The sequence below is a fragment of the Canis lupus genome, chromosome 3 (assembly GCF_003254725.2).
Source record: "Canis lupus dingo isolate Sandy chromosome 3, ASM325472v2, whole genome shotgun sequence".
NCBI classification, from domain to species: Eukaryota; Metazoa; Chordata; class Mammalia; order Carnivora; family Canidae; genus Canis; species Canis lupus.
The window spans coordinates 54811807-54833365 of record NC_064245.1 but is presented as its reverse complement, the minus strand read 5'-3'; the positions used below and the strand labels follow the sequence as shown (position 1 = coordinate 54833365).

The following is a 21559-nucleotide window of genomic DNA, read 5'->3' as shown; positions in this document are numbered from 1 at the left end:
GCGGTGCCCCCTGGCTGGGCGCCGGGGACCGGTGGGGACGAGTGGGGAGCGTTCAGGAAGAGGGCGGCGGTGGCGGCGGGCACGAGCGCGGGGCTTCCAGCCCGGCCGGCCGCGGAGGAGCGTGTCGGAGGGAGCGGTCGGCGCTCAGCTGCCCCTGGGCGGGCGCACCGCGCGGGATCCCCAAACGGTGCGCCCCCTCTTGTTGGCACGCCCGCCAGCCCCCCTGGAAGCCGGAGGCCCGTAATTGATGCCATTCCACCCCTCTCCGTTTACTGCCCACCCCCCCCACCCCCCACCCGTGGTCAAGTTCTGTCGAGTCCGCCTGTGCGGGAATCTGGCGTCCGTGCCCTCTGCGTACCCGCTGCCCGCACCTCCCCCAGGCGGTTCTCAGCATCCCCTGAACAGAGCAGGCGCGCTGCTTTCCGCTCAGATGTCCTTCCTGCAGCATCCCCGGCTTGCCAGCTGCCAGCGCAGCGGTGATCAGAAATCTGCACCTGTAGGCTCACGGCCACATTGATAACTTGGATTCAAAACTCTTTTTTTTCTGCTGTCCCCCTTCCTCCCTTCCCGTGGGGTGGCCAGACCGTGTGAAGCACCTCCTGCACGAGTTACCGTTCCCTTCCTAGAGCGTGCTCCTCCTTTCTCTTTGGAGTTGCCTTCCCGCCCCATCTTCTTAAGATGTTAAAAATCTGTCCTTTAAAGTCAGATCAAGTGGCCTCTCCATCTAGAAATAAGTTGTCTTTCCTACCGAATGTCCATTATACTTTTCTGGGCCATTCTTCATGCATTCATTCATTCGGTTAGTACTGCTTTCTATTTTTGAACTAAAATTGTGTACAACTCTTCCCCCAATAGACTGTAAGCAGACCTTCATCATTTCTGCATCCTAGAATGTGTCACATCATGCTTTCCACAAAGGGAGAACTCGGTGAATATGGAATCGATGTGGAGCTGTGGACATTCCAAGCCATGTTTTAGAAACACTGACCCAGCCAAGGCGAATAGGACAGTAGGGAGGAGGAGCTCTGGTAGTCTCCATGTTGGATAGTAAAGGTGAGAAGGTAAACAGCAAGGTTACAATAACTGAGTAGCACACTCCTTAGTAACAGAGTGGATGGTGGGGGGAAAAGGATTAGAAGGAATCAGGGAAGACTGCAGCCCTGTAAGCCTGGGAAATTGGAACTGAGATGGGATAGCCATAGCGTGAGTTGGTTTTATTTATTTAAAGTTTTTTTTAAAGATTTTATTTATTCATTCATGAGACACACACACACACACACACACAGAGGAAGAGACACAGGCAGAGGGAGAAGCAGACTCCATGCAGGGAGCCTGATGTGGGACCCGTCCCGGGTCTCCAGGATCACACCCTGGGCTGAAGGCAGCACTAAACCGCTGAGCCACCCAGGCTGCCCTAAAGATTTATTTATTTGGGCACCTGGGTGGCTCAGTAGTCGAACATTTGCCTTTGGCTCAGGTGGTGATCCTGGAGTCCTGGGATTGAGTCCCTGCATCCCTCTGCCTATGTCTCTGCCTCTCTTGAATAAATAAATAAAATCTTTTAAAAAATTTATTTACTTGGGAGAGAGAAAGTGCAAATGGGGGAGGGGCAGAGAGAGAGAGACAGAGACAGAGAATCCCAAGCCAACTCCGTCAAGCACGGAGCTGACAGCTGGATCCAACAACCCTGAGATCAGGACCTGAGCAGAAACCAAGAGTAGGAGGCTTAAACCACTGAGCCACCCGTGCGCCCCCTAGGGCGAATTGATTTTGAAGCAGAAATGAACTCCATGCTCCAAAAGATCTGTAGAATTTGAAAGGGTATATTAGGAATACAGGACTAAAGCTGGAGAAAAGAGAGGTTATGCCTAAATATGTAAATGTATGAGTCATCCGTGAAGAAACAACAGTTGAAACCATCAGTGTATATGATCTACCCAAAGGAGAAAGTATTTATAGAGAAGAGCAGAAGGCCAAGGCCTACGCCTCAGGAAATACCCATATTTAGGAGGCAGGAATAGGAAATACAAACTTGAAGAGATTAAATACATGGCAGCAGTGTAACACTTGAAAAACTCATAAGACTGCTTCCCCACCTGGTATGAGGAGTCAGGGGGGATAGCTGGAAAAGAGGATGGTTGAAGACCAGTTTGCTGGCTTCCTTATGAGTTTCTTATGGCTTTATTTCCAGGTGATGAGGAATTGCATAGGAAAGAGTTTACTTCTTTAATATCATAAGTACTTAGGAGCTCCTATGCTTCTGAGAGTTTCTGTGAACTCTAGGTATTTGGGTTTTTTGTGGGTTTTTTTTTTTAAGATTTATTTATTTATGATAAACCTAGAGAAAGAGAGAGAGAGAGGCAGAGACACAGGAGGAGGGAGAAGCAGGCTCCATGCCAGGAGCCCGACGTGGGACTCGATCCCGGGACTCCAGGATCGTGCCCCCGGCCAAAGGCAGGCACCAAACTGCTGAGCCACCCAGGGATCCCCAACTCTAGGTATTTGAACCAATTTTCATTTTTTTTTTTTTTTTTTTTTTTTTATTTATTTTTTTTTATTTTATTTTTTTTATTGGTGTTCAATTTACTAACATACAGAATAATACCCAGTGCCCGTCACCCATTCACTCCCACCCCCCGCCCTCCTCCCCTTCTACCACCCCTAGTTCGTTTCCCAGAGTTAGCAGTCTTTACGTTCTGTCTCCCTTTCTGATATTTCCCACACATTTCTTCTCCCTTCCCTTATTTTCCCTTTCACTATTATTTATATTCCCCAAATGAATGAGAACATATAATGTTTGTCCTTCTCCGACTGACTTACTTCACTCAGCATAATACCCTCCAGTTCCATCCACGTTGAAGCAAATGGTGGGTATTTGTCATTTCTAATAGCTGAGTAATATTCCATTGTATACATAAACCACATCTTCTTTATCCATTCATCTTTCGTTGGACACCGAGGCTCCTTCCACAGTTTGGCTATAGTGGCCATTGCTGCTAGAAACATCGGGGTGCAGGTGTCCCGGCGTTTCATTGCATTTGTATCTTTGGGGTAAATCCCCAACAGTGCAATTGCTGGGTCGTAGGGCAGGTATATTTTTAACTGTTTGAGGAACCTCCACACAGTTTTCCAGAGTGGCTGCACCAGTTCACATTCCCACCAACAGTGTAAGAGGGTTCCCTTTTCTCCGCATCCTCTCCAACATTTGTGGTTTCCTGCCTTGTTAATTTTCCCCATTCTCACTGGTGTGAGGTGGTATCTCATTGTAGTTTTGATTTGTATTTCCCTGATGGCAAGTGATGCAGAGCATTTTCTCATATGCATGTTGGCCGTATCTATGTCTTCCTCTGTGAGATTTCTGTTCATGTCTTTTGCCCATTTCATGATTGGATTGTTTGTTTCTTTGGTGTTGAGTTTAATAAGTTCTTTATAGATCTTGGAAACTAGCCCTTTATCTGATATGTCATTTGCAAATATCTTCTCCCATTCTGTAGGTTGTCTTTGAGTTTTGTTGACTGTATCCTTTGCTGTACAAAAGCTTCTTATCTTGATGAAGTCCCAATAGTTCATTTTTGCTTTTGTTTCTTTTGCCTTTGTGGATGTATCTTGCAAGAAGTTACTATGGCCGAGTTCAAAAAGGGTGTTGCCTGTGTTCTTCTCTAGGGTTTTGATGGAATCTTGTCTCACATTTAGATCTTTCATCCATTTTGAGTTTATCTTTGTGTATGGTGAAAGAGAGTGGTCTAGTTTCATTCTTCTGCATGTGGATGTCCAATTTTCCCAGCACCATTTATTGAAGAGACTGTCTTTCTTCCAATGGATAGTCTTTCCTCCTTTATCGAATATTAGTTGCCCATAAAGTTCAGGGTCCACTTCTGGATTCTCTATTCTGTTCCACTGATCTATGTGTCTGTTTTTGTGCCAGTACCACACTGTCTTGATGACCACAGCTTTGTAGTACAATCTGAAATCTGGCATTGTGATGCCCCCAGATATGGTTTTCTTTTTTAAAATTCCCCTGGCTATTCGGGGTCTTTTCTGATTCCACACAAATCTTAAAATAATTTGTTCTAACTCTCTGAAGAAAGTCCATGGTATTTTGATAGGGATTGCATTAAACGTGTATATTGCCCTGGGTAACATTGACATTTTCACAATATTAATTCTGCCAATCCATGAGCATGGAATATTTTTCCATCTCTTTGTGTCTTCCTCAATTTCTTTCAGAAGTGTTCTATAGTTTTGAGGGTATAGATCCTTTACATCTTTGGTGAGGTTTATTCCTAGGTATCTTATGCTTTTGGGTGCAATTGTAAATGGGATTGACTCCTTAATTTCTCTTTCTTCAGTCTCATTGTTAGTGTATAGAAATGCCACTGACTTCTGGGCATTGATTTTGTATCCTGCCACGCTACCGAATTGCTGTATGAGTTCTAGCAATCTTGGGGTGGAGACTTTTGGGTTTTCTATGTAGAGTATCATGTCATCGGCGAAGAGAGAGAGTTTGACTTCTTCTTTGCCAATTTGAATGCCTTTAATGTCTTTTTGTTGTCTGATTGCTGAGGCTAGGACTTCCAGTACTATGTTGAATAGCAGTGGTGAGAGTGGACATCCCTGTCTTGTTCCTGATCTTAGGGGAAAGGCTCCCAGTGCTTCCCCATTGAGAATGATATTTGCTGTGGGCTTTTCATAGATGGCTTTTAAGATGTCGAGGAATGTTCCCTCTATCCCTACCCTCTGAAGAGTTTTAATCAGGAATGGATGCTGTATTTTGTCAAATGCTTTCTCTGCATCCAATGAGAGGATCATATGGTTCTTGGTTTTTCTCTTGCTGATATGATGAATCACATTGATTGTTTTACGGGTGTTGAACCAGCCTTGTGTCCCAGGGATAAATCCTACTTGGTCATGGTGAATAATTTTCTTAATGTACTGTTGGATCCTATTGGCCAGTATCTTGTTGAGAATTTTTGCATCCATGTTCATCAGGGATATTGGTCTGTAATTCTCCTTTTTGGCGGGGTCTTTGTCTGGCTTTGGAATTAAGGTGATGCTGGCTTCATAGAACGAATTTGGAAGTACTCCATCTCTTTCTATCTTTCCAAACAGCTTTAGGAGAATAGGTATGATTTCTTCTTTAAACGTTTGATAAAATTCTCCTGGGAAGCCATCTGGCCCTGGACTCTTGTGTCTTGGGAGGTTTTTGATGACTGCTTCAATTTCCTCCCTGGTTATTGGCCTGTTCAGGTTTTCTATTTCTTCCTGTTCCAGTTTTGGTAGTTTGTGGCTTTCCAGGAATGCGTCCATTTCTTCTAGATTGCCTAATTTATTGGCGTATAGCTGTTCATAATATGTTTTTAAAATCGTTTGTATTTCCTTGGTGTTGGTAGTGATCTCTCCTTTCTCATTCATGATTTTATTAATTTGAGTCTTCTCTCTCTTCTTTTTAATAAGGCTGGCTAATGGTTTATCTATCTTATTAATTCTTTCAAAGAACCAACTCCTGGTTCTGTTGATCTGTTCCACAGTTCTTCTGGTCTCGATTTCGTTGAGTTCTGCTCGAATCTTTATTAACTCCCTTCTTCTCTTGGGTGTAGGATCTATTTGCTGTTTTTTCTCTAGCTCCTTTATGTGTAAGGTTAGCTTTTGTATTTGAGTTCTTTCCAGTTTTTGAATGGATGCTTGTATTGCGATGTATTTCCCCCTTAGGACTGCTTTTGCTGCATCCCAAAGATTTTGAACGGTTGTATCTTCATTCTCATTAGTTTCCATGAATCTTTTTAATTCTTCCTTAATTTCCTGGTTGACCCTTTTATCTTTTAGCAGGATGGTCCTTAACCTCCATGTGTTTGAGGTCCTTCCAAACTTCTTGTTGTGATTTAGTTCTAATTTCAAGGCATTATGGTCCGAGAATATGCAGGGGACAATCCCAATCTTTTGGTATCGGTTCAGACCCGATTTGTGACCCAATATGTGGTCTATTCTGGAGAAAGTTCCGTGTGCGCTTGAGAAGAATGTGTATTCAGTTGAGTTTGGATGTAAAGTTCTGTAGATATCTGTGAAATCCATCTGGTCCAGTGTATCATTTAAAGCTCTCGTTTCTTTGGAGATGTTTTGCTTAGAAGACCTATCGAGTATAGAAAGAGCTAGATTGAAGTCACCAAGTATAAGTGTATTATTATCTAAGTATTTCTTCACTTTGGTTAATAATTGATTTATATATTTGGCAGCTCCCACATTCGGAGCATATATATTGAGGATTGTTAAGTCCTCTTGTTGAATAGATCCTTTAAGTATGATATAGTGTCCCTCTTCATCTCTCACTACAGTCTTTGGGGTAAATTTTAGTTTATCTGATATAAGGATGGCTACCCCTGCTTTCTTTTGAGGACCATTCGAATGGTAAATGGTTCTCCAACCTTTTATTTTCAGGCTGTAGGTGTCCTTCTGTCTAAAATGAGTCTCTTGTAGACAGCAAATAGATGGGTCCTGCTTTTTTATCCAGTCTGAAACCCTGCGCCTTTTGATGGGGTCATTAAGCCCGTTCACATTCAGCGTTACTATTGAGAGATATGAGTTTAGTGTCATCATGATATCTATTCAGTGTTTGTTTTTGTGGACTGTTCCACTGAACTTCTTCTTAAAGGGGAATTTTAAGAGTCCCCCTTAAAATTTCTTGCAGAGCTGGTTTGGAGGTCACATATTCTTTTAGTTGCTGCCTGTCTTGGAAGCTCTTTATCTCTCCTTCCATTTTGAATGAGAGCCTTGCTGGATAAAGTATTCTTGGTTGCATGTTCTTCTCATTTAGGACCCTGAATATATCCTGCCAGCCCTTTCTGGCCTGCCAGGTCTCTGTGGAGAGGTCTGCTGTTACCCTAATACTCCTCCCCATAAAAGTCAGGGATTTCTTGTCTCTTGCTGCTTTAAGGATCTTCTCCTTATCTTTGGAATTTGCAAGCTTCACAATTAAATGTCGAGGTGTTGAACGGTTTTTATTGATTTTAGGGGGGGATCTCTCTATTTCCTGGATCTGAATGCCTGTTTCCCTTCCCAGATTAGGAAAGTTTTCAGCTAGAATTTGTTCAAATACATATTCTGGCCCTCTGTCCCTTTCGGCGCCCTCGGGAACCCCAATTAAACGTAGGTTTTTCTTCCTCAGGCTGTCGTTTATTTCCCTTAATCTATCTTCATGGTCTTTTAATTGTTTGTCTCTTTTTTCCTCAGTTTCCCTCTTTGCTATCAACTTGTCTTCTAGGTCACTCACTCGTTCTTCCACCTCGTTAACCCTCGTCGTTAGGACTTCTAGTTTGGATTGCATCTCATTCAATTGATTTTTAATTTCTGCCTGATTAGCTCTAAATTCTGCAGTCATGAAGTCTCTTGAGTCCTTTATACTTTTTTCTAGAGCCACCAGTAGCTGTATAATAGTGCTTCTGAATTGGCTTTCTGACATTGAATTGTAATCCAGATTTTGTAACTCTGTGGGAGAGAGGACTGTTTCTGATTCTTTCTTTTGAGGTGAGGTTTTCCTTCTAGTCATTTTGCTCAGTGCAGAGTGGCCAAAAGCAAATTGTATTGGGAAAAAGAGAAAAAGAGAGGAGAGAAAGAAGGAAAGAAAAGAGAAAGAGAAAAAAAAAAAGGAAGAAAAAGAAAAAAAAAACGAAAAAAAAAAAAAAAAGAAGAAAAAGAGAAAGAAAAAGAAAGGAGAAAAAAGGGGGTGGGGGAAGGAAACAAATCAAAAAGCAAAACAAAACAAAAACAACAACAACAACAACAAAAAAAAAGAACCACCGGGGAGTATCTTCTGATTCTGTGTTCTTTAAGTCCCTTGGCTTCTCCTGGAAGTTGTCCGTCTAGCTGGTCTTCTGGGGGAGGGGCCTGCTGTGCTGATTTTCAGGTGTTAGCAGTTGGAGCTGCTGTGCCCCTGCCTGGTGCAGGGCTCAGTGGGGGTTGTTTACCCCGTGAGGCCGCAGGAGGAACAGCCCCAGTGGCGGGGCAGCTCTGGAAACCTGGATTCAGCTCCGGCAGGAACTCCGTCTGCAGGGCCTGGAGGCTCCGGGCGGGGCCGCTGATCTGCTCAGCTGGGGCAGGAGCGTCCTCGCTGTCCTGGGCCCTCCCGGCCTCTGCCTGTCCCGGGGGAGGCGGGATCCTGGGCTGTGTCCCGGCGCCCTGTGCTCCGGAGCCTGCGCTGTTGGATTCGCGCTCCCGGGCCGCGCAGCCCCTGGAACCGCGCAGGCCCCTCCGCACGGAGCCTCTTCCTCTGCCCGAGCCCCTCCGAGCTGCTCCCGGGGCCGCGCAGCCCCCTCCGCGGAGCCGCCGCCCGAGCCCCTTCAGCTGCTCCGGGTCCCGCCGGGTCCCGCCGGGTCCCGCCGTGCGCGCTGCAGCCCTTAGGGAGCTCGGCGCACTCTCCTGGGCGCGCAGTTGCTGTTACTATCCCCGGGAGCCCGAGGGCATCCCCGCCCTCCTGGGTCCTGCTCCAACTCCCCGCGAGCCCCTTTCCCCCGGGAAGGTCGGTGCAGCTCCTGCTCCTCCGGGACGGGGCTCTCCTGTCCTGGGGACACTCGCCCCAGCCTCAGCCCGGCTCCTCGCGGGGCCCCTCCCCCTTGGAGGCCTTTGTTCCTTTATGTCTTTTTCCCCGTCTTCCTACCTGGATAGAAGCGCGAACTCTTCTCACTGTAGCATTCCAGCTGGTCTCTCTTTAAATCTCAGGCCGAATTCATAGATTTTCAGGATAATTTGAAGGTTTTCTAGGTAGTTTGGTGGAGACAGGTGATTTGGAGACCCTACTCTTCCGCCATCTTGCTCCTCCCCCCCATATTTTATAATCTGAACCAATTTTCAAATGAAACTTTCTGCCCATTAGCTTTTTTATATTCTTTTTTTTGTCTTTTTTTTTTTTTTTTTTTTTTTTAAGATTTATTGGGGCACCTGAGTGGCTCAGTTGGTGATGTGTCCAGTTGGTGAAGTGTCTGCCTTTGGCTCAGGTCATGATCTCAGGGTTCTGGGCTACAGTCCCAGGTTGGGCTCCCTGCTCAGTGGGGAGTCTGCTTCTCCTTCTTACTACCATGCCCCAGCTTGTGCTTTTTCTCTTGCTATCTCTCTCAAATAAAATCTTTAAAAAAATTATTTTTTAAAAGATTTATTTACCCTCCCTAGAGAAAGAGAGAGAGTGGATGGGTTGGGTGGGGAGACGGAGAGAATCTCAAGCAGACTCCCCACTGAGCACAGAGCCTAATGCAGGGCTACTAGATCCCACCACCAGGATATCACAACCTGAGTTGAAACCAAGAATCAGCTGAATAGTAATGTCCTTGGGCCTGTGGATACGTCTGGAAAAGATTGCCTTGTGTTAGTTGACTTTTTTTCTCTTACTGGTGTTATATCTCAGTGTTTTATCTTCAACCAACTCTGTAAATTAAACTAATTTTACCCATAATTTCAAGGCTCACATCAACCAAGTGATCTAGAGGCAAAACATAGCAACAGACGTCCCGGGCTAATCCTAGAAGCTAAAGACTCCTACTTTCAGCAGCTGTGAGTGACCTTGGATAAAGACCACTTTCAAGATGGTGAAACTGGGGTTCAAGAGGTTATGCAATTGTTTCAAGGGCCCAGCTGGTAAGTGGCAGCAGGGTTTGGATCAAGGCTGTGATATTCACAAAGCCTCGCTCTTCTCCACAGTGGAACACATTTTCCTCTTTCCCTTCCATACTCCACAAATCCTGCCGCACAACACAGACTCCCCACATCTGGGGACTCCGCTCCTGCAGCCTCCCCACCAAAAAATGCAACCAGGACAACATACCTATTGCCTCACATTCCTTGCCGTTTAAAGAATTTCTTGAAGGTGTATCTCACAGGCAGGACCTGCATCTTAGGGCTGGTTCCCAACTGAAAGGAAGGCTGGGTAAGTGAGCTTTTAGTTTCCTTTTGATAGAGACAGGACTCAAGATGGTAAATCCTCTAAACAGAAGAAGGATATTCAAAAGATGCTGGCAGACAAGGAATAGTGAGTTATCCACTGCACTCTGATTTATGACATCCCATTTTGCCTTGTGTTATGGCTCCTAGCATACATAAAATCAATATTGATGTACTGAAAAGGATTATCTGGTTGAATGCTTTTTTACTTTATTTTTTTATTTTTATTATTTTTTAAAGATTTTGTTTTTTTATTTGAGAGACAGATAGAGCGTGAGTAGGGGGAGAGGGGCAAAGGGAGAAGCAAACTCCTGCTGAGCAGGGAGCCCAATGCAGGGACTCCATCCCAGGAACCTGGGATCACGACCTGAGCTGAAGGCAGACGCCTCATTGACTGGGCCACCCAGGTAGGTGCCCCTACTTTTTTTTTTTTTTCTTTAAACTAATGCTGTGGGAGAGGAAATGACTTCTCTAAGATCACAGAATTGGTCAATGGCAGAACTGGAACTAGAACCTTCAGACACACTTCACTGATTTAACCGATGTCTTTTGAAAAACCTCTTAGGTGCCAGGCACTGTTTTAAACCCTGAAAACATCAGGGAATAAGGATGAAAGCTCCTGGCCTCTTCCTCAGCCATGCAGCATTCATCCTGTCCACCATTCCCACGGCCTAAGCTGCTCTCAGGGACGCAGCCTGCAGACAGGGAGACCTGGAGATCATCTGCCCTGAATGTGTGACTGAACCCCACTGAAGCCTTCAGCAAACTTCTGAGAGCCGGCAGGCAGTGTGCAAATCCACTTGTCTTGTGGCCTCCCAGGACCAGCCTCAGATGGAAGCTCCCATGTATATTAAATGTGCCCCCCAGCCATGATATGGAGCAGCCCCCCTCTTCCGTTGGTCCCTCCCTGCCTTCAGTGCTAGGGGGCTGGGGGCGGGGCAGTTTGTGAACCAGTGGTCGTCCTGCAAGTCACCATGTCCCCAGGCGTACTTTCCTTGCCTTGTTCTCTGTTCCACTGATGAAGCTGACACTTGGGCCTCCATTCCCTGGACTTCTCACTCCCAGACCTACAGTGTGCCTGTGCCCCCACTTCCCCCTTGGGTATTCCAGGGTCTTAGGGCCATTGTATCTTTGGTCAGCGCACACCCTGCTCTTCTGGCCTGTGCTCCTGCCGTCATTCCTTGCATCTCCTCCATTTGCAAACTCACCCCCACCCCTGCCACGGAAACTTGCTCAAGTTTCTCAGTTTCAGAACAAAACTGATACCTTGCCCTCTGGCCTGTGTCCTCTGAACACCTCAGATCTGCTGTCCCCACCCAGTGGACCGTTCACCCATGTGAGACTGCACGGCCCCATCTTCTGCCCCCAGACAGGCCGCTGAACCCCTGTCTGGCTCAGACTCAACCCCCACTGGCTGAAACTGCCCTGGCAGAGTTTGACCTGGGGCCAAATGCCTAAGACCTTTGGTGATTTATTCTATATCCATGCAGTGTTTGACGCTGTTGTCTCCTTGCTCCTCCTTTGTTTCTAGGTTTCTCATGATGCTCTTGGCCCCAGGTCACTGTCTCTCCTCTACTCCATCTCCTTGGCCAACTCCTCTGTCTCCTGCTCGTCCCTAAATGTTAGGGTCCAGTGGCCCCGTCTGTACCCTCCTAGTGCCACTCACGCACTCTGTTACTCTATGGCTCCAGCTCTGTGCTGATGACTCAGAGGTGGGTATCTCTAGCCAGCCTTCCTATCTAAGCTCGAGACTCATGAATACCCCTGCCTATTAGAAATTTCTATCTGCTGGTCTGGCCGACATCTCCAGCACATGTCCCCAGGTGCATTCATCTTCCTTTCTGCGCCCATTCATCTGCTCTGTCTCTGTTTTAGAGAATGCATCCTCCCAGTTACCCACACAGAAGCTGGTGGTCATCCTGGACTCCTCTCCCTCTCTCACCCCACCCACGTCCCGTGGACCCAGCTCCTGCCTATCTCTTCAAACAGAGAGCCTCCTCTTCCCTTCTGCCATGATTCTGACCTTCATCCCTTCCCAGGCAGCCCAGGTGACAGCCTCTAACTGGTCCCCCCAGACACTTCTCCACCCTACTAGTAAGTGTTCTTCTTTGTTATGAAACATACAGAAAAGAATTGATGATAATATAACCAATTCTTGTGAGCCAGTCAGCTCAGAGTAGATTCTTTCTAAAACCCAAGCCTGATTATACCTGTCCCTTGGTGGATCCACCTTTCAGGGGTTCCTAATTACTTCTAGCATACACTCTAGGAATTGCTGCCTTGGCAAGACTTAGTTCTGTCCTACCTGTCCAGCCCCATCTCCTGCCAGTCTCTCTAAGAGAACTAAACACCCGGCCATATCAAACTACTTCAAGTTCCCAAAGACTTTGTGTTGTGTTGTACACATGCTGTTCCTTGTGTTTGCAGTGCCCTCCCTTCTTTGGTCTACTTGGTAAACCTAAGCCTATTATGTCACCTTCGGGTGGCCTTTCAGTGATACACCTCCTCTCTTTCTCTGCCTCCAAGGACAACTGATGACTTCTCCCTGTATATCTCTAAAATATAGAGCCACGTCTGCCTAAATTATAAATTCCTTGAGGGCAAGGCTTTCTCTGTCACATCTTTGGCAATTGACTCTGGTGACCTGATATAATAGTGCTCAGTAAATGTTTACTGATCTGACCCCTACCTTCCTCTTCTGTTTTCTATTTGAGTAATCTTTTCCCATTTACTTTCTCCCCTGATCCATAAACCCAGACTCCTCCTGCCCCACTCTTGTGCACAGCATGTGGGTTCCTCGGACACACCTTTATCCTGGTACTCACCTCACTTGGTAGAACCTACCCATTTTCCCTGCTAGAGTGTGGGTGCTGGGAGCCCCGGGACCCTCTGTGTTAACTCTGCCTCCTGAATACCTAAGCACCAGAGCCAATGCTCAAGGCAAGGAAGGAGACGTTTGTGAACCCACAAGTAAAGGAATGAGGCTTGCTGGCTTCTATCTAAGTCCTCCAACTCCAAAACCGTATGACTTGAGCTTCCGAAAATGGTGACATAATCTGGACGTCTCCTCCCAGCAGATGGTCAGAACAGTTGAAACACCAATTCAAACAGCTGGCAGATAGAAAGGTAAACATTTAAGATAGTGGGTAAGAACGAAGGTGAATTCTCCAGCAGGATCGGGAACATTGGCCAAACAGTGTCTCCGTGGGGTCACAGGCACCCCTTCGCACCCGGTGGTGAGCTTCATATGTTCTGTCCAGTGATCCACGTGCCTCAAGAGCTTCTCAGAAAGGTGTTTGACAGCTTTGCTATGACTCAACCCCCACTGGCTAGAAATGAGCTAGAAGGCACATTATTTCTAGGGAGCATTTGGTTTGCTTTCACTTTGGTTTGCTCATTTTTGTGAACTCTAACACAAAGTTTTAGTTATTTAACGTTTTATTTCTGTTCAGTTAGAACTCTAGAAAAAAAAACCCTCTACTTTCTTAGGGCTCGTAACCTTGCTTAATTTTCCCCCTCCATAAGCATTTATCCTTATGCAGCACATTTCTAGCCTAAATGTTGGGGGGAATGGACAGAAGTGAAAAAATGCGGAACACAAATCTTAGGATCTAAGCAAAGAGTCAAGCAGATGATAGTCAGGATGTGGCATATGCATTATGTAGAACAGCACAAGGTAATCCTGTGGAGTGCAGGGAAAGGTCATTCCAGCTAGATTACCTAAGGGTAGACAGACTCTAGGGTGAGGAAAAACTCAGAGCAAAGTGAGCTTAACCAGAATAAATTTAGGGGAAGGTGTGCGTGCTCACATGCACATACCCCATGTATGGATTGCCAGATGTGAGACCCTGTGAGGGATCTGGTTTTGGGTGTGGAGGGTGGAGACTGGCCACTCTAGGTTGAATACTTTTCAGAGAAAGACTCCAAGACTGTTCTGCTTCCCTTCCACTCCCCAAATCACAGAGCTCTTTACTACTCTCTTTCCCAAGACTCCTGAGACTGCTGCATAACGTCACTCCTGTTATATTTGGGATGTGAGTTGTGATCTCTGCTGACTTGGGACAATGCTTGTCTCTCTTTGACTTCAGCATATTCCAATTAGATGTTGTTGACTCTGTTCTCCCTCCTGGCAGGTAAGAGTCTGAGCCCTCCCATGGGTGGGTGGAGAGCTGTTGCTCTATGGGGATCTTGAGCATTTTTAGGTAGAAAGAGCATTGGCTTTCCGTGTAGGCCAGCCAGAGTGCCTTTAGCCAATAATGAGGCTTGGTTTCCTTATTTCTAAAATGAGACGATAATGATTATTATCCTCCACTGCCAAGATTACAAGGATGGAGAAATGTTAGCTGGTCTCTCCTCTCCTTCCCCACTGTTTTCCAAACCAAAGCGAGACATTCTGACTTGGCTGGTTTGAGCAGGGAGAGGTTCTGATGCAAACATTTTGCAATAGCCCTGTGAAAACAGTCATGTCAAAATCATGTCAAAATACTATCGCTGTCAACTGAGCACTGGCTACACGCCGGGAACCATGCTTTCTATCTACATTATCTCATTTATGCTCATGATAACCCACCTTGGTACATAACCCCCTTGTATAAACAAGCCTTGGATATGAGAGACAACTTGCCCAAGGTTACATAAGCAAGCAGAAGTGAGATCTGAATCCACTTTCTCCTCCCAGAGACCTGAAGGACAACACATCTGAGCTGGAGTTTTGAGAAATAGCTATATGACAGGCCAGTTGTGATGGCCCTCTGTGGTTGAGAAATGAGAATCCAGATGTTTGTGGCATTGGCGAAGCAAGCACTATTTGCTTTCACATGAAATATTGCTTGAGCCAGAACGTGGAGTCTGTCGAGTATCAAGGGGCAGCTGAGATTCAATTCATAGTTACTCTTACTGTGGTTTATCTCTGAAGCAGGGATAAAGCAATGCCAGAGACATAGATGAGGCAAGGAGTCCAGGGGGCTTCCTGATGCTTGCCTCTTCTGTATCCCATGGAGATGTGCCCACACATGGTGAGGTGTCCACCAGGTCCAAAGCATATAGAACTGTGTGTACTGCTTATCACCTAGGAACAACCTGTGCCTGCACATAAAGCCAACAGTCTGCTGCTCAGAAGCCCACATCACCTGGGCCTGAGAGCCACATCCCAGGCTGTGAACTTCCACGGTGCTTCCATGGTGCTAGAACGTACCATCTCCCTTTCCCTGCAAGACCTAACAATTTTCCGTTTATGTCTACTGAGTTTCTTTCTGTGGGCAGGCCTGGCCATGACCTACTGCAGACACACAAATACGGTTTCATTCTGTTGTAAAATCTGAAGAATCCAATTTGTATTCTTACCTAGAGGGCCACCCCATCTTTAGGTAGAAGTGCAAGAATCTGGGGATGCCTACACCCAAAATCATGTCCAACAAAGAGGCTCGGATAGAGACAGAGAGCAAACCCGTGATTGCTGGGGTTTGGGTGGGAGAGAGGGACAGATTATAAATAACCACGAAGGAGCTTTTGGAGGCCAGGGGCAACAGAAATGTCCTAAACTCAGTTAGTGGTGGTGATGGCTACACAACTCCATAACTTGGCTAAAAATCATGAGCCATTTGTGGACAATGGGTGCATTTTAGGTTATGCAAGTTATACAAGAGAGAGAGGTTGAAAGAGAGAACAAACAGCAGCTCTATCTGCTTGAATAGACAGCAAGCACTTCAGTGAAACCCCAGTATTTTGGACCACAGACCATAGAAGAGAAGATTCTGACCTAGAAAGAGTTAAGGGCAGGAGTAAATCATTAGAATCTTTGTGTCAAACATCCGACCTTGAGTAGTCTGCTTACTAATGTGTCCTCTTGGAAAGATGACAATTGTAATGTATTTTTAAAACAATTTATTTATTTTAGAGAGAGAGCAGGAGAGCATGAACAGGGGAGGGGCAGAGGGAGATGGAGAGGGAGGGTCTCAAGCAGACTCCCCACTGATGTAGAGCCCGATGGGCTCAATCCCATGACCCTGAGATCATGCCCTGAGCCAAAATGAAGATGCGGACGCTTAACTGACTGAGCCACCCAGGCGCCCCAACAATCATAATATTAATAATGCCTCTGGCAGAAATGGCTGGTTCCCTCCCGTCCCCCCCCCCCCCCCCCCCCCCGCCCTCAGCTCTCTCCTTCCACAGAGAAGGGAGGGTTTTGAGGCCCTGGTCCAGAAGCAAACTGACCTTAGCAGAGTCAGAGATTAATAGCAAGAGCCACAGTTTCTTGCTTCCAGGAATCATTTAAAAGCCATTTGAGTTTTGAAATAAATTCTCCATGGTAAGAGCTGTTGCATCTGAAGAGAAATGTCAGAGTGCGACATTCTAAGTGCCACAATCACTAAAATTTGAGAAGGGTGTCAAAGCAAAAAAAAAAAAAAAAAAAAAAAAAAAAATATATATATATATATATATATATATATATATATATATATATCGTTAGTGGCTCTGCCTCCCCAACAGCATCTGTCCATCTCCTTCTGTGTGTCTGTCCAGCTCTCTCCACCTCTACTCACCCCTCCATCCCATGCCTTTGACCTCCACCTGTTCCCCCATCTGGTGCAGATCTGAGAAAAGAGCTGGAGTCTCAGGGTTGGGGAGAAGCACTGGCCAGTGCACGCTGGAGAGCTGGGGCTACAGAAGGAGTGCATCAGCATCCCCTACATGAGCCTCCTCTACCCACCCCCGACCCCCTAATCCCCATGATCTTAATTATGCACACCTGTGGCATGATCCAGAGCCCAGGCCTCAGCTGAAAATATCCAGAAATCAGAGTTGCTTTGTTACTGAGAACTGGCTTATGCCAACCAAGCTTGTATGATCACACTAGCATGCCGATTTCTCAGTAAACCAAATGTCAGTTTATTGTTTTTTTAAGATTTTGTTTATTTATTCATGAGAGACACACACACACACACACAGAGAAACATAGGCAGAAAGAGAAGCAGGCTCCCTTTGGGGAGCCTGATGCAGGACTCCATACCAGGACCCTGGCTGGGATTACCACCTGAGCCAACGGCAGATGCTCAACCACTGAGCCACCCAGGTGTCCCCAGATGTCAGTTTATTAATTTACAATGAGAAATACATCTTCTTTCTGAATGGACCACTTCTTTCCCGTTGATTACTTAGAGCACCTGGTGCTTTTTCCTGGTGTCCGGGGATCTGAGTGCAGCTAGAGGGCCATGGGTGGTGGCCATCCACCTCTGCATCCCTGGAACACAGCTGGTACTTGATAAATATTTGCCAAACTGAGCTGAACTTTGCCAGGGGTAAGAGTTGTTCATCTTTAGCCATTTTTGGTCAAACAGGAGCTGGACCTGTTTTATTTAACTATTTTTCTGAGTCCAGTCCAGTTTGTAACCCATGAGGATCCTTGCCAATGCTGTATGGCCAGATTTACGAAGTGGCCGTTTGTTCGGGTTTGTCCTTCCACACAGCTGACTTCATTATAAAGCAAATTCATCTCAGAGGACTTACCTAGCCAGATAGCACTCTACTTCCCTCTGTGTTTTCTCTTTTCCTTTAAGTTGGAAATGAATACTGTGAAAGGAGTAGGTAATAATAGCACAGACGGCTATGAACTGTGCACTGCCCATCCCTGAAATAGATTCTTCTGTAAAAGAACAACAGTGTTGTCATTTACTGAGTTGGATGGAAAGCAGAGTTCGGAACTGAAGGCATAAAAAGACTTATGAGTCACTGGAGTCCAATTTAGCCTTGGTAGTAGTGTGAGGCCTATTATTAGGTCCATTTTCAGGGAAAACTATTGTTAGGGAAGGAAGAGTCCTGTCTATTTGTCAGAGCTCTTCTCGGGCCCTAAAACAGTTCTCCTCTCTGCCCCCCTCTCCCCTGTCAAATCCCCTGCGGATCTAGACCCCCAGAAAGGTCCCTAAGCCCTCCTGACAGCTCTGTCCACCACTCCTGCCACCTCCCCACCCCCCCGCCGGGCGAAGTGGGAAGGGTTTCTGGTGTGGGGTCTTGCTCAGAGCTCTGGGCTGCTGGAACATTCACTACTCTCTCCGCAGCCTGGGGCTCTATCCTTGACCTCCATTCATCCTCCAAGCCCTTCACAGGAATTGTGTCTATTCCTGTGGCTTCCACTACCACTTCTATGCCGGAGCCTTTGCCCGTCCAGTTATGGTGTGGGGCCCTGATGTGTGGGCTGGACATGAGTGCTCTCCCTCGAATTGCAAGTGCTATGCCCTTCTGCTGCAGGCTCCGTCCAACCCAGCAAACACTTATCTTGTATGCTCCCACACTTCTTCTGTAGTTCCTGAGGATACAGAGTTCTATTCTATTTAAATAAATGTGCAGGGTTTAATTTGTAGGGTTTTTAGTTTTATTTCACTATCCAGTGACTGTTGGAGTCCTGTTCACTGTCAGCATCTTTTCTCCTCTTCCTACCCCTGTGTTCTCCCTGAGAGGATTCATTAGTATGGTTTCTGTTTCACAGAGATAATTTTCAAATATACATATCTGGTTCCAACTGTATTACCTGTTTCATTTGGTGTATGAACTTAGACATTTCTCTGTCTCCTTAAAATAAACAGCTGTTAAGGCTTTGGTTCCTGCATCTTTATAAAGCAGAAGTGGATGCAGAGATAATTTAGTAAGTTATGGTGTATCAATGCAATGCATTTTTTTAAAAGATTTTATTTATTTATACATGAGAGACACACAGAGAGAGGCAGAGACAGACAGAGGGAGAAGGAGTCTCCCTGCAGGGAGCCCAGTGTGGGACTTGATCCTAGGATCCTGGGATCACGCTGTGAGCTGAAGGCAGATGTTCAACCACTGAGCCACTCAGGTCCCCCAATCCTGTTGAATGTTTTAATGATAAAAAAATAAAATTTAAATTAAAATCTATGTTGAATTTATTGAAAATATCCAGAATAAGTAAATTTGTAGAAACAGAAAGCAGATTAGTAGTAGCCAGGGGCTAAGAGTAAGAGGGAATAGGGGGAGTAACTGTTTAATAGGCTTTGGAGTTTCCTTTCAGGGTGATAGAAATATCCTGAAACTGGATGGTGGTGATAGTCACACAAGATTGTGAATGTACAAAATGCCACTGGGTTGTACGCTTCATTTTTTATTGAGGTATAATTGACATAATGCACTCTTGAAAGTAGTTAGGATGGTGAATTTTGTGTTATATGAATTTTACCATAATTATACATATATAATTTTACATATTATACATGATTGTATTTTGGAGTGAGTAAATGAGTGAATGAATAAAATGCCTATTTTATTTACAGACTTACATTAGATGGCCTCTCTGCATAATGAGATGTCTCCACTTTGTAGAGTTCTTTTTTTTAATTAAAAACTTTTTTAAGTCGTCTCTACTTGTAAGGCTCAAACTCATGACCTCAAGATTAGGAGTCTCAAGCTCTACCAACTGAACCAGCCAGGTGCCCCTGCTTTGTTTTAATGGGAAATTCCAAACACACACAATAGTAGAACAGTGTAGTGAGCCCCACTTACCTCTCAGCTTCAAAAATTAGCAATTCATGTCCAATCCAACTCCACTTATACACTGATCCTCTTCTCCTCTATACCTACTAGATTACTTTGAAGCAAAATATAGCTCCTGCAGTGTGGATCTCTAATAGCTAAGGACTCTATTTTAAAAATGTATTTATAATGCATTATTATCTCTAAAAAATTGGGTCATTCCTTAATATCATCAAAGGGCAGTATTCAAATACCCCAGATTGCCTCAGAGATGGCCTTTTTAGAGTTGGATTCATTGCTTTGTGGTTTTAGAGAGACCAAACTGCTTTTCCCAGAACTGACCTGGTAAGTTCATTCTCAGCCATAATGAAATCTTAAGGAAGTTAAAGTTTCTTATCTGAGGATGGCTAAAGTTGGACAGGATGCTCTTATTTTTTTAAAAGATTTTATTTATTTATTTATTCATGAGAGACACACACACACAGGGAGAGAGAGAGACAGAGAGACAGAGAGACAGAGACACAGCCAGAGGGAGAAGCAGCAGGCTCCATGCAGGGACCCCGATGCGGGACTCGATCCCGGGACCCCAGGATCACGCCCAGGGCCAAAGGCAGTTGCTAAACCACTGAGCACCCAGGGATCCCCGACAGGATGCTCTTAAAGTTCCACTTCTGCTCAGATGTTTTCTGAGGAACCCCTTTGCCTGCTGTGGCCCATGTTGCTGTATGGTGATGGATGTCAATCCTGAAATGCCAGTGAAATGATTGAAATCCTAATTTGAGAGGCCACAGTTTATCACTGGAACTCACCAGCAAGAGCGTCCCCATTCTCCCTCTTGGTTATTAGCAGAGTAGCCATGCCTCTTTGTCCAACGGGGGCATGTTCCGAGCCCCCCTGTGAATGTCTAGAACTACACAGAGCACCCAACCCCATGCATACAATGTGTTTTCCAGCACATGCATACCTGTGATCATGCACACCTGTGATCATGTATACCTGTGATCATGCATATCTATGATCATACCTATCTATGTATAAGTTAGACACAGCAGGAGATTAACAATAGCTCAGTAAAATAGAAGAATTATGACAATGTACTATAACAAAAGTTACATGAGTAACTGTCCTTCTGTCAAAATACCTTATTGTGATATTTCTTCTTTCTGCAAGGATGTGAGATGGTGAAGTGCCTACGGGAGGAGATGACATGAGGTGGGTGACATGGGCATGTGTCTGTGACCTCCTGTTAAGCTGCTGGTGACCTGGGGATGTGTCAGGAGGAGGATCATCTGCCTCTGGACCTCGAGTTGACCACAGATAACTGAAACCCCAGAAAGTGAATTGTGGGAGGGTGGGGGGGAAAGTACTGTATCTTAACCTCTCCTCATCTTTGCTTACCATGGTTCTGCATGACCATCTTCCTGACTCTGGGGCCTCCTCAGTGGCACTCGCTGACCCAAGTTGCCCACCAAGGTTGACTTGTTCTTTCCTGTTCCTCGTTCTGCACGTTTTAGTGGCCCTTCCCTTCATCCTGGGCCTGTGGCCCTGGCCAGCACCTCCGTATTGCTTCCAGATGCTCTGAGTTTTAGCACGACAGCCCTCTTGGATTCATTTTCACCCCCTCACTTACCCCTCAATTCTACTCTTCTCCCACATGTGTGGTGCCTTCCAAAGTGACTGCTAGCTTATCTGCGGGACCATCAAGCCCAGCAATGCGTGGAAGACCTCCTCCTTCAGGAGACAACACCTCTATAGCTGGATGGCAATGGCTCAGGGCATGGCTTTGTCTGTTCCTCCCCACCGCATTCTCCAGATGACAAAGCTGAGGCATCAGAGGTCAGATAACACTCCTGAGCCTAATAAGTGGGGGAGCCCAGGTAAGAATCCAGATAGCCTGCTTACTTATCTACCATTCTCTGTTGCTTAAATCTAAAAAGTGATTTTTGTGGTTACAGAAGAGGGTACATCAGAGGGAGGAGGTGTTCATCTGAGAGCAAACACAGTAGCAACTGCTTATTTCTTATACGTCAAGTTGGCTCTGGGCGATAGTATCCTTTGTTTCAGCATTTCCCAAAACATGTCCTCTGGAAAACTTAAGGTTTTGTTGTTAATAAATTAATTCAATTTAGAAAAGATAGTACATCGCATTCAC

General features: G+C 45.6%; 1 protein-coding gene across 2 annotated transcripts in view; it reads left to right on the top strand.

Moving 5' to 3' along the window:
* Positions 1–682: 682 nt before the first annotated feature.
* Positions 683–21559, top strand: part of HOMER2 (homer scaffold protein 2) — a 130874-nt gene continuing 109997 nt past the window's right edge. The window contains exons 1-4 of one of the 2 annotated variants that reach the window (XM_049108502.1): positions 683–1053; positions 9444–9618; positions 20578–20619; positions 21082–21284. The gene's annotated coding sequence lies outside the window, so the exon portion shown is untranslated. Of the gene's footprint in view, positions 1054–9443; positions 9619–18001; positions 20620–21081; positions 21285–21559 lie in introns of those variants that run through there. The other variant, XM_049108503.1, reaches the window with a different exon arrangement.